At 40.6% G+C, this 11643-nt stretch overlaps 1 protein-coding gene across 1 annotated transcript in view; it reads right to left on the reverse strand.

The window, feature by feature from the left end:
* Nucleotides 1–8060, reverse strand: part of syn3 (synapsin III) — a 114000-nt gene extending 105940 nt beyond the window's left edge. Inside the window, exon 1 of the mRNA XM_061029221.1 lies at nucleotides 7946–8060. The gene's annotated coding sequence lies outside the window, so the exon portion shown is untranslated. The remainder of the gene's footprint in view (nucleotides 1–7945) is intronic.
* Nucleotides 8061–11643: the final 3583 nt, after the last annotated feature.

An 11643-nucleotide genomic window follows, 5' to 3' on the forward strand; every position in this document is an offset into this window, starting at 1 on the left:
CCAAATGTGTATGACCTAGTCCATCTTTTTCTGCTTTTAGGGCCCTTTCTGGATTGGTTAGTTCCTTGACCTCTTTTTGTGACTCCATCGTGGCTCCAGGCTCTTACAATAATGAAATCATTATTTGGTTAATGTTTCTGTCGGACCTTCCTTTGTTGTTTCTGTTGAGAATAGGCCTCCAGGATATGAGAATAATAAACAACGTGCCATGACATTATTCAGTGATGGGATAACGATATGAATTGGGATAAATACACAAAAGTGAAGAGTGCGTATAAACACAAATTGGCACTCATTAATCCCAGATTAGCAGATGGTTAGATTTAGCTTCATCTGACTGCATCAGAAGTGGTTAAGTGTACACATGATGAGTGGGAAAGCATCGCTTGACCACATTAAATGTTGTTGTTTTTGATTAATCACCATTAATTCAGACTTTCACAATGTGTTTATTGCTAAGGCTCATATCACGATAATGATAACAATGCGATGAATTGTGCGAGCACTAGTTGGGTACCATACGTAAGATCGCAAATTGTTGGTTGCACTTGCAAGAAGATATCTTCTTATGGATATTAATTCAATCATTATCCGTCAGATAGACACCAATAGGTTTCTATATTGCATTAAAGACGATGAGTCACACCTCTTTCGCGCTCCACACTTACAGACAACACTACTCTGACTACAAACAGAAACCCTTCCAAAACCAGAAAAGTGTTATCTGCCTACAGATTCTGTAAGCCTCCACATATCTGTAAATAGAGGTTGATTTAAGTGATATTTTGGGCACCAAATCCTCATTTGTACACCAACTTTAACAATGCTGCTGATTGTTGTTTGTCATGCAATGTTCAAATGTCAAATTCTTGTACATTGAATGAACTTTGCGCCTGAAAGAATTCAAGTTGTAAATGTTAAAACGACCCATTTCACAGCAACCAGATGAGCTACAGTGTTCCTACAGTCGCTAAGCAACCCACTCCTTGTTTTATTTCTGATCCTACATGTGGTGCAGGAGAAGCCTAACAAAGTAACACACTCCTCTTACTTTTCAGGGAACAGTGGTGGTAACCTCATGACTCATCTTTGTGTCGAGCACTCTGCCATCCTCTCAGTGTTTCTACTACTGCGTGAAGAGGATGGATACCGCATGAAAAAAGTATGGAATTAGTACTGGTAGCTGGAGATGTGCTGAAGACCAGTAAATAAATCATTAAATTAAAAAAATGTTTCAAAAAAAAAAAGAGGGTGGATGGAGGTTGGTTTAGCTCAGTTGGTAGAGCAGGTGCCCCATATACAGAGCCCTTCGTTCCTCAACGCGTCAGTCTAACGGTTCGAGTCCCGGCCATGACCTTTGCGCAAGTCTACACCCACTCACTCTTCCACACATTTCCTGTCTATCTTCAGCTCGCCGATCAATAAAAGACAAAAAAAGACAAAAAAGAACAGACGGTCTTACGGTCCAGTTAAATACATCTCTGAATCCCAGGCTTGTGACGTTATTTACTGGGCAGCTATTCATGGCTAATGAACACCAGAGCTGGTTATTGGTCAGGGAATTATGGGACAAAAATAAAACAATAACATATGTGAAGGAAAATAAAGTTGTTGTTTTATTCCAAAGACTTGAATGGTAAATGGAATGGAGCTTGTAAAGAGCTTTTCTAGTCCAGTTCTGACTACTCAAAGCGTGTTCCCACCACACACTCACAACCATTCATACACTGATGGCAGAGGCTGCTATTCATACACATTCATACGTCGCAAAGCAGCAGGAGCTACTTGGTAAGTGTCTTGTCCAAGGACACACCGACATGTGGCAGCAGGAGCTGGGATTCGAACCCCTGGTCTTCCTGTTGAGAAACGGCCATCTCTACCACTGATCCACAGCCTCAATCCACATCAATGTAGACAACTTATCAATCCTCAGGTTTGGCATTTGAGGAGTTGCCATCTTGGTCAAGTGATGGAGTAGATCCTGAAGTATGTACTGATTCAAAAACAGACTTTGAATCCATGGATCCAGAATCGATTTGAATCGAAAATAGATTCTGAATCAAACTGTGACCCAAAGAATCGAAATGGAATCGAATTGTGAGACACTCAAAGATTCCAAGCCCCTAGTCGATACGCTTTGCAGTGACTCTTTCCTGGTTGTTACCTTGGTAGCAGCTTTCCCGCAACACATAGCAGCCGCCAAGTATGATGCGTTTATTGTTTGCAATAAACAAATAATAGGAGTCTGAATTTATCACAATGAATATGAACAAACATTTTATGAAAACAAGCAATCATTTCTCACCCAGCGATCCACTGGAGGTCTGAGTATAATTTCCATGCTTTTTGGATAATTCACTGCCTAATTAAGCGATTTAAAAAAAAACATATTTTATTTAAAGACAGAAACAGAGTAATAGGGAGTTATATGTTTATATTATTTTGACTTTTTCGTATCAGTCTATCACAGTCATATCCTTTATTGCAATATTGAACTATGTAATTGTACATTTGTCGTGCCTATGCCAAGCCTGATGCTGTGTTGAAGAAGAACTCAAACTAGCGACTGAGACCATTACTGCATTCAATGATAATTATCAGGGTTAAAACTCAAATGAGGAGAGTACTTTTCAAACACGCCTCTATGTAATCCAAATGATTTAAGGCCCCCTGCTGGGCATTAGTTGAAATGCAAGTTTAGGGCACTACTTCATCGGATTTATTTTTTGGAACCAAGACCTTCTATACAATATGGTTACACTCCATATTTTCTGTTGGACAAATCTAATCTGTGAGAGTCCACCATCATGTTCATCTTTAATATTTATTCTTTACTAAGAGTTATTGGTATTCAAAGCTTAAATCTTGAACTTCCTGCCCGTTGTCACCTCTGCTGTCATGAGAAAATTATGTCTTTTAGTTGTTATGGGAGGTTGTTTAGAAGCCTGCTGCTTATTTAAATAAGCCAAAAGCAAACCGTGTAAAATGCCAGTTTGTGAGGAAACTATTAGGCTTAGGCTGTCGATTTCAGGGCTTGAAATTGCAAACAGGCTGTGAAATGCTTTCAGTGCGCTAGCTCTATTTTGAAGTGACTTTATAGGCCACTTTCAAACAAGGGGAGCGTAACCAGAGAAGACAGAATAAGAAAATAGGGAGACAAGTAGGACTGCGATGCTCCACCACAGGCCGACTTTTACAGATTAAAAACAATGGAGCTTCAAATGGAAAGTGAAAGTCTTGCTGCTTCGGCACTTTGCAGAACTGCCCGGTGGGAACGGGAAAAGTCATCGTTGAACCGTGACCCCTGACGGCTGCAGTGACAGATTGTGCTCGGCGGCACAACAGTCCCAGCTCTCTGGGAAAAGTGTCTGCAGCAGCAGAGGCGGCGAGTCGGTGGGGCGAGGAGTCACGGCCGAGTCACCACGCAGTGACCTCATCGCACCTCTCAGTGCAGATGCCACATTAGCATCTTCACAGACACACACATACAGACACGCAGCCAACAAGGGGATGAGACAGGAGGTAAAAGCAACTTCAGACATTCTTTTCTGAATTTACAGGCTCCACAGTTTGGACAGGTTCACTCCAAACATTTCAGAAACCTGTAGATTAAAAGTGAAATCTAAAGGGAAGGGGCTAAATGTAATCGTTTAAGGCGATCGTTAGTGGGAGGAGCTTAAATTAACTGATTTAATTTCCCAACAGATCAACAATCCAGACAAGATTACAAGCTCAGTGAAGTAGAAATGTTTATCACTTTCATGCAAAAGTGCAACAATTCTTTTCTAACAAGCAAAGTTTGATTGACAGCCCTTCAGAGCAACCCCCTCAGTCCAGCTTATTACAATACTCCATCCATTCCATTCACATTTTAGTTATGACTAACAGGCTCTTGATGAATCATTTCCCATGTAAACAGCATCAGCAGCATATTGATTTCAAAGCTCCATTCATAACAAGCCAGCCCCCACATTACTACAACTTGTGTCTCCAAAGTCTCCTCCAGTCACCAAGTGGAGCATTCCTCCGTAAAGTCTGGAGCACACCGAGAGGCACCGAGCAAGATGATCAGGGACAAAAAGGTCACCGTCTTTTAGCGATTTATCATTTCACCGGAGGGAGAAGAAAAAAAACAGAGATCATTAGTGGCTGCAGCCAGCCTTTCATGCTGAGGAGCATCTGTTGGGAGACAGAATAGATAGCTGGTTATGGTGGGAACACTTGTGTCCGCCTGCTTATTGCCTGATAAATATTTCATGGTGTTTATTTGAAAGTATGATGTCACTGGCGTCAATATTCAGGGGAGAGCGGCCATACCACCGTTACCACTGTGAAGTATGCTGAGTCAATTTTATCTAAAAAATGAAGCTACAGTATGTTTGTCTATTTGTGGGGAATGCTTAAAGCTGCGGTACATTCTTGTTTCTATGAGAAGTCTTTCTCTAGAGCATGTAGTGTCCGTATTTCCTTACTGTCAAAATGAACGTTTAGAAAACACATCTTGAGGGAAGAGTTATGGACTTACATCTAGACTAAGGTTAAAGGATCAGGAGTCTGGTGGGATAGTTCAGGGCTTGTGCCCTTTTCTATCTGTAGGTTGGGGGGGGTTCAGTGGTGGCAGCAGAGGCAGGAGGAGACAGAGGACTCAAAGGTTACAGGCCACATGCAGACCATGGCACTGAAACAAAATGAAAATATACAAAGCAAAACATTCATGGGTTATGGAGGGTCGGGTAGCTGGGGGTTCTTTGCTCAATTGCAGGATAAATGACAGGGGGGTGTTTTGACTGTTTGACTTACAACTTCAGGGCTGTGTAGGTAGATATTATGAGTCAAATTTTACTAAATTCTTATTGGTAAACTCAAATATGTGACATCACTTGTTGAGCCCTACCCACTCTACATCTACTTTAACAAAGAGAAACAATCTAAACCTGTAATTTCTTATACTGGCAACATGTCTGATGTATTATAATTAAGTGACAACTTCTCTCAGTTTTTAAAGTATCTTTTACAATGCTAGTATTAATGTTTCTAAGTTAAATAGCACAAGTTAAAGTACTTCATGGTAACAAGTAGTAGTCAACTGATTATCTGCCTGGCCGATTATCAGTGGCCAATATTCGGCGTTTCAGATCGCAGATACAATGAATTAAGTTAAATTCCCTCTGGGTCTCTTTTCACTCACCTTAATGTCCCGCCCACAACACTATCTGTCACACAAGTAATAGCCAACCAACATTAAAGCCTGGATGCCACTGACATGCAGAGTCGAGAGCATCCTGGAACAGGAGGAGAGTCTCCTTTAGCATCTCAAGAAATTCTTGTGTTGGGGTTTGTTATATAATCACAATTTTAAAATGTTACAGAAAGACTGTAAATGCTTTTCAGTTTCCAAATGTCTTTTATCGGTCTCATGAAATACTAATAATCGTATCAGTTAGAGGTGGGCGATATGGGAAAAATATCATATCACGATTTTTCTTTGGCAAAATCCCGATCACGATTTTATCACAATTTTTTTCATACTGATCTTTAGACAAATTTGTAAGTTACTGACCAGTTCAACCAAACTTATTTACCTGTATAATGTTTTTAAATACACAAAAACTGTGCTGACAAGTTTAATCTATTTAAAAAACATCTTTGTAGGAGGTCTGGAGGTCTCACCCAGAACATCTTTAGCAACAGAAATGTCTTTCCCTCAATTTGATCAATATTTATGAACAATTTGAAGGTTTTCCTCACCACTTTGAAATGATGATTTAGTTATGTGTCCTCTTTTTATGTTCATCAGGAACAGTTTCACGCAGTTATTCATTCATTTAAAAACATGTAGACTTCAAGTTCTTGTGTTTCTGTTCTATTTAGACCTGCAGAGTTCCAACATTTGTGGCTTCATACAGGCTCTGCAGCCTTTGTTGTTTTTTATGACATCATTGGACTAACTTTAGTTTAGTTTATATATAATCAAACATAATACAGAATGTGTTCATTCTGTGACACATGATCAAAGTAAGTTTTACTGACTGAAGAGTTGAATTCATAGAGGGGGCGGGACATTGTTGATTGACAGACAGACAGTCACCATGGTTACTCACTCTCATCTGCCCGCTGCTTTGTAACGTCGTTTAGTGTAATCCCTATAAATTCAGTTATCACAACAGGTGAGCTTCGGGTGAAGAAGCTTGATCGTAACTTTTAAAAACTGAGAGAGAGCAGAAAACACCGACAGCAACATTTTAAACACCGGGGTTATATCTCTCATCACTGTCTGTCTGAGCTCCGCCCTGTCTGTCTCTCTGCAGACTGTTAACATCTCTCGGGCTCGTTAAAAGGTTTCTTGTGTCGCTATCCGAGATGTAAACTTAACTGTGCAAACTATGCAGATATGCGGACTTTACTTTTAAGTTATGTTTCCGTTTTCACCGCTGCGGAGCAAAAGAGGGGGAGACGCGTCTGTGTAGGAGCGTAAACTGCAGCATGATAGAATAAACACATTAGCCCGATTCTACGATCTCTCTGCTTTGGCAGATCGTCATCAAGTTAAAATCCTTCACGATCTAAGATCGTTATATCGCCCACCACTAGTATCAGTATCGGCCCTGAAAAAAACAATATCGGTCGAGCACCGGTAACGAGCATGAACTAGCACTGCAGCTACTCTTTGTGTTACAAAGCAATTAAGCTTGCCCTGTTTATGCATTACATAGCATTTTAAGTTAGCCTATCCTATCCTCAGTACCCAGGACATTTTAAGCTAGCTTCCTCTCAAAGCTTCATAGCATTTAAAGCTAACCTGTAATTAGCAGCATGGGTCAATATAAGCTAGCCTCTACTGAGCCCTCTGTAGACATATTTTAGCCTGATATCAATTTCTTCTTTGACACACAATTTTATAGTTTGCTTCAAATTTAATTAAAGCTAAAACAGCTTAACTAGCTTACTGACACACAATAGAATCTAGAAAATGTTACTAACAGCTATAAATTCCCTGCTGAGAACCAAACACATAAACAAATAAGCATATTAGCTTGCGAACAACTTGATGCATGTAGTAACAAAATGGACAGGATTTTTTCAGGAGAAAGGCTTAAAATTTAAATTAAAACGGTAAGAAGGACAGAAAAAAAACATTCAGAATGAAAAGTTATGTTTATAATCCATTCGCTGTGGAAAAAAAGACAAATGTTTGACAAGAATATCCACTAAGAATATGCTGCAATATGTCAGTATTTTCTAATAGCTTTTGTCTTTGGCTATTTAAAGTCTTTAAAAATGATCAAAACAACATATAAGTAGGGTTTCGTGTCGAATATTCAACATGGGTTGCTCTGTTTGAACACAGTAATGGAGGGGTAATAAAATGACAAACAAGAAAACGCAATTATCATGAGGCTAAATTTCAAAACAGAGTTCAGAGAAATAATATTATTAAGGTTTCTTTTATCAGTGTGCACATGTTAAAACCGAATGGACACGATCCATTTCTGTTACTCTGCTTCAACATATGGGTGCAATGACTTTCTCATCCACCGTCTCCCCGGGTCACAATCATGAAATGGATATCAAGCCCCCTCCCTCTCCTCCCTCTCTCTCTCCTCCTGAAACGCTGAGCGGAGGAGTGACTGGACAGGAGGCTGCAGAGACATGGCTGAGGGAATCCCTGCACACAAACCTACTGTAGAGCAGGAGCAAGCTGTCAAAGCACTCAAACCACAGTGACACAGCACAACGCTGCGCCCGATGCTCAATAACACGTCTGAATCCAAGTGTAATGATGATAAAGAAACCCGGAAAGGATGAGCTTTTGTTGCGTAAAAGAAGAACCTGATTCATCCAAAAGGAAAGCCCGCAGCCGGAAACAAACACGCAGACAAAAGCTTGGAGGAAAAAAAAAAACGTGGTGCTGATGAAAAAAAAAGAAAAAAAAAAGCGAATTTACCTGAGCGGTTGTCAGTAATGAGCAAGTGTCGGATTATGACCCTTCTTCTTCTTCTTCTTCTTCTGATGCTGCTGCTTCTTCTTCTGCGCTCTGGTCCACGGTCCTCCTCAGCCTCCAAGCCAAGCCCCCCACCCTCGATCTCTCTCTCTCTCCTCCCTTCCTCTCTCTCTCTCTCTCTCTCTCTTTCCACAATGCATGCCGGGAACGTGAGGGGTGTAGTGCATTCATTATTACCGCAGTAAATCCATGAGGCTCATTGGAGAATTGATTGAGGTTCTATCAGTAAATAAGCTTAAGGGAATAAAATCAAATGGGAAATATATTCATGAATTAATAATAAATTAATATACTATCTTTTATTTTTTACCCTCACCTTCTGATGTTTAGCCTAATACAAATATGGCTATTTAATTGTGATTAATTAAGGTCTTAAATTAGTGCATTTTGTATTTAAATCGTGATGAATCTCATCCTATTTTGTCCCTTAAGGCACACCATGGTTACACCTCTGCAGCGTCTCCCTGTAGTCACAGTGATGGAAAAAGAACACAACTGCTGCATCTTTGAATGTCTCATTTCACATTAAAATACAGTTAATGAGTCCAAAGTCATATCTTCCTGTGAACATCACCCATCTGTCTTTTTTTTTACCGTTCCTTTGAGCTGTTCATGTCGCTGCCTCATTTTGTTTTTGATCCATAACAACTTTCTTTTTCCCCACGGTTACAGTCGTACCAGAAGGTACTTACTGTACTTTATTTCAGTCAGTTAAACGACTGAGATCTTTTTCAGGCTGATATCAGCACCAGTAAATATTCGATGGTGGCACTCTCGAGTACAAGTCAAGCCACAGCTGTAACTCTGATGTAACAGATTGTAAAAACATCACTATCCATGTGTTCACGCCCACAGACTGCAGACATGACACCACTGACATGCTCCAGTCTGTTCCGTGAGTTTGCCGCCCATATCATTAGTCTTACTATACTTGGTAAAAGCTGAATTCTTAAAAGTGACTTCTGCTTGAAACAATAAAGGGTATGGGGTTTTTTTTCAGCAAGGACATTTCAAAATATTTCAAAACATGTATTTAATTTCGAGGATCATTGGGCACCAAATGTCTGAATAACAATGAAAATATACTCTGCCTTTTTATGGCACCTCAGTCTCCAGTCAACACTACACACCACAGGATCATAAGCACAAAGCTGGATTAAGAAATATTTAATTAATTCATGAATAGCAGTGTGGATGTATGTCCAAATCCAGGGATTGTGATGGAGCTAATTACTCTTTAATGAGAAGCTGCGGTCCTGCTACAAGCCCTCTGGAGGCAAACAGCTTATTCACAGATGGCAATTAAATATCTGCACATTTAGTGGTACACTGCAGAGTAAACCTTCATCATAATGGTCATATTGATGGAATAATATATGGATTTGGGGTACATATCAAGTATTTTAGTTGTGTTTAAGCTGCTTCAATCAGTTCTGAGGCTCAGTTTGGTTGTTTATTGGTGTCAGCATGAATTTCTTTTTTTTGACAAGTTTCTGCTCTGAATGCATTATTGCCCCAGCTGATGCACCCGTCAGTGTTAAAAAAAAAAAAAGGAAAGAGACAAGCTGATGACACCGCCTGCACCCAAAGTGTTGTGATCAAATCACAGCGAGACGTATCAGCATCCAGCAGCGGGGCAAAAATAGCTACTTAGGCGAGAAGATGAGGGTAACACTGCAGAGGATACACTCTCTATTTGACTGCAGTAATGTATCCACATTTCATTAAGACGTCACATAAGGGTTCTGCATTTGGATGCTGGTCCTTCATCCTGAAACTCAAGGGGAGTCAGTACGTGTAAATAGGACATTTAAATGCAAAAGGAAACAATAGGAGGAGTTTTGGAACAACCAAAAAGACGATTGCTGTGAACAGTGATTCTGCATCGTAAACTGCAGGAGTTGTTCCCCTCTAGGGATCAATGAAGTATTATCTGATCTTACAGCCATGTAGCTGCTCTGTCTGGCTCCTCATAAAGGGCATGTCCAAAACATTTTGTTGGGGTTGGCCAAACTGCAGCACTGATTTATGCACGAAGGTACGTAAAAAAAGGAAAAGCTAATTCGTATTAATCCACTGCTAAAAATAGTCCCAGACAAATGACTGATTTTCTCCACTTCGGGAGGGATGGTACAGTGTGTTCCAGTGATGACTAATCAGACCTATTTCATTTATTGTACCAGGCTGTAAACATGTTAATTTATGCTTTTTGCCAGTTATTTGTATGTAATTCCGTTGTTCCTAGAGCCAGTCTCAATTGGACACTCGACAAACTGCAGGATTTTGCACTTCCATATTGGCGTCATTTTTCAAGACTGGAGGTTGCCGCTTGATACGACCCCTCTATTTCAGCCCTGCTCAGAACAGGCTGTTTCTGTGTCTGTACCTTTAAATATGTAAATGAGCTGTGTCTGACCACGCCCCCTCTCTGGAAGGTCTTGGGTGTCTCGGGCTTTCTCGCTCCATGTCCTATTGTTTCAGTGAGAAGGCAGACTCAGAGGGCAGAACAAACACCTAGCTGTGGGAGTGTCACCCACCTGGGGGAGGGGTTACTGCCCTTTGTGATGTCATGAAGGGAAAATCTCCAAATGACCTGTTTGAGCACACATTTTATGAAAAGTGGAGCAGGCGAAAGACAGAGAGGATGGACTTAATCTCATAATTTGGGGGTTTGTAGACAGACTAGGGACACATATTAATGCTTGAAAACAACAGTAAAGTGTATTTGGCATAATATGTGACCTTTAAAGTCATAATATTCTAGTTTTCTAGATACCATGAATGTCCATAGAAAAACATTGAGGCACCTTTAAGGATTGTAAATGTATGTATTGTAATGTATATATGTATTAAAAGGATACAGACTGCTAAAAACACACACCATAGACCTTGATGATTTGCAGATCGACAGGTGCTGTGTTGATCTCCAAAGCTCCAAACTGTTTATCTGCTGACTGCAGCTGTTTCTGAAATCACCTAAAAACATTTCAGAAACTCCATTTAAACTTCTCCCGCTATCAGCCAAATAAAGATCTGACTCACTTCCAGTCACCCTGGGGTTCTGCCACCAAAGCATTCTTTCCATCAGCTGGAACAAAACCACCATGACTCAGCAGAAGCATAAACACCTCAACACCAGTAGGGGATGCATGCAAACGAAACGAAGAAGAGTCATATTTAATTCATAAGCTCTTGCTATGCAGGAGAACCAGATTTTTTTCCCCGATGTGCTGCAGGCCTGGAAGCTCTTCGCAGGCTGCTCTGGTGGATCTGCAGGAAGCTAAAAACCAGGGCATGGCACAGCAGCCACCACGGGCACGCATCAGGAAGTAGCTGTTCAGGCTGGTTAATGTCAGTGGATATTTACTGTCACTGGGTGGGCTGTTGCATCCTGCAGTGCACAGCTGCATTTCCCATAGGACTGCTCCATCTTAATGGGCAGCAAGCGCATAATGAAGCTCAGATGGTGGAGAAATGGGTACAGCTGTAATGACCATTTTCCTCCCTGGGAATAGTCTCTTCCTGATCTGCTGTAGTATCTGAGCTGATGGTCTCCTCTACACATAAAAACAGGTATTTCTTTTGAGCCTAGGGGGAATCAAAGATTTCTATTAGTGCTCTTATCAAACATATGTACTTCC

Source organism: Labrus mixtus, chromosome 22 (genome assembly GCF_963584025.1).
Source record: "Labrus mixtus chromosome 22, fLabMix1.1, whole genome shotgun sequence".
Lineage (NCBI taxonomy): Eukaryota > Metazoa > Chordata > Actinopteri > Labriformes > Labridae > Labrus > Labrus mixtus.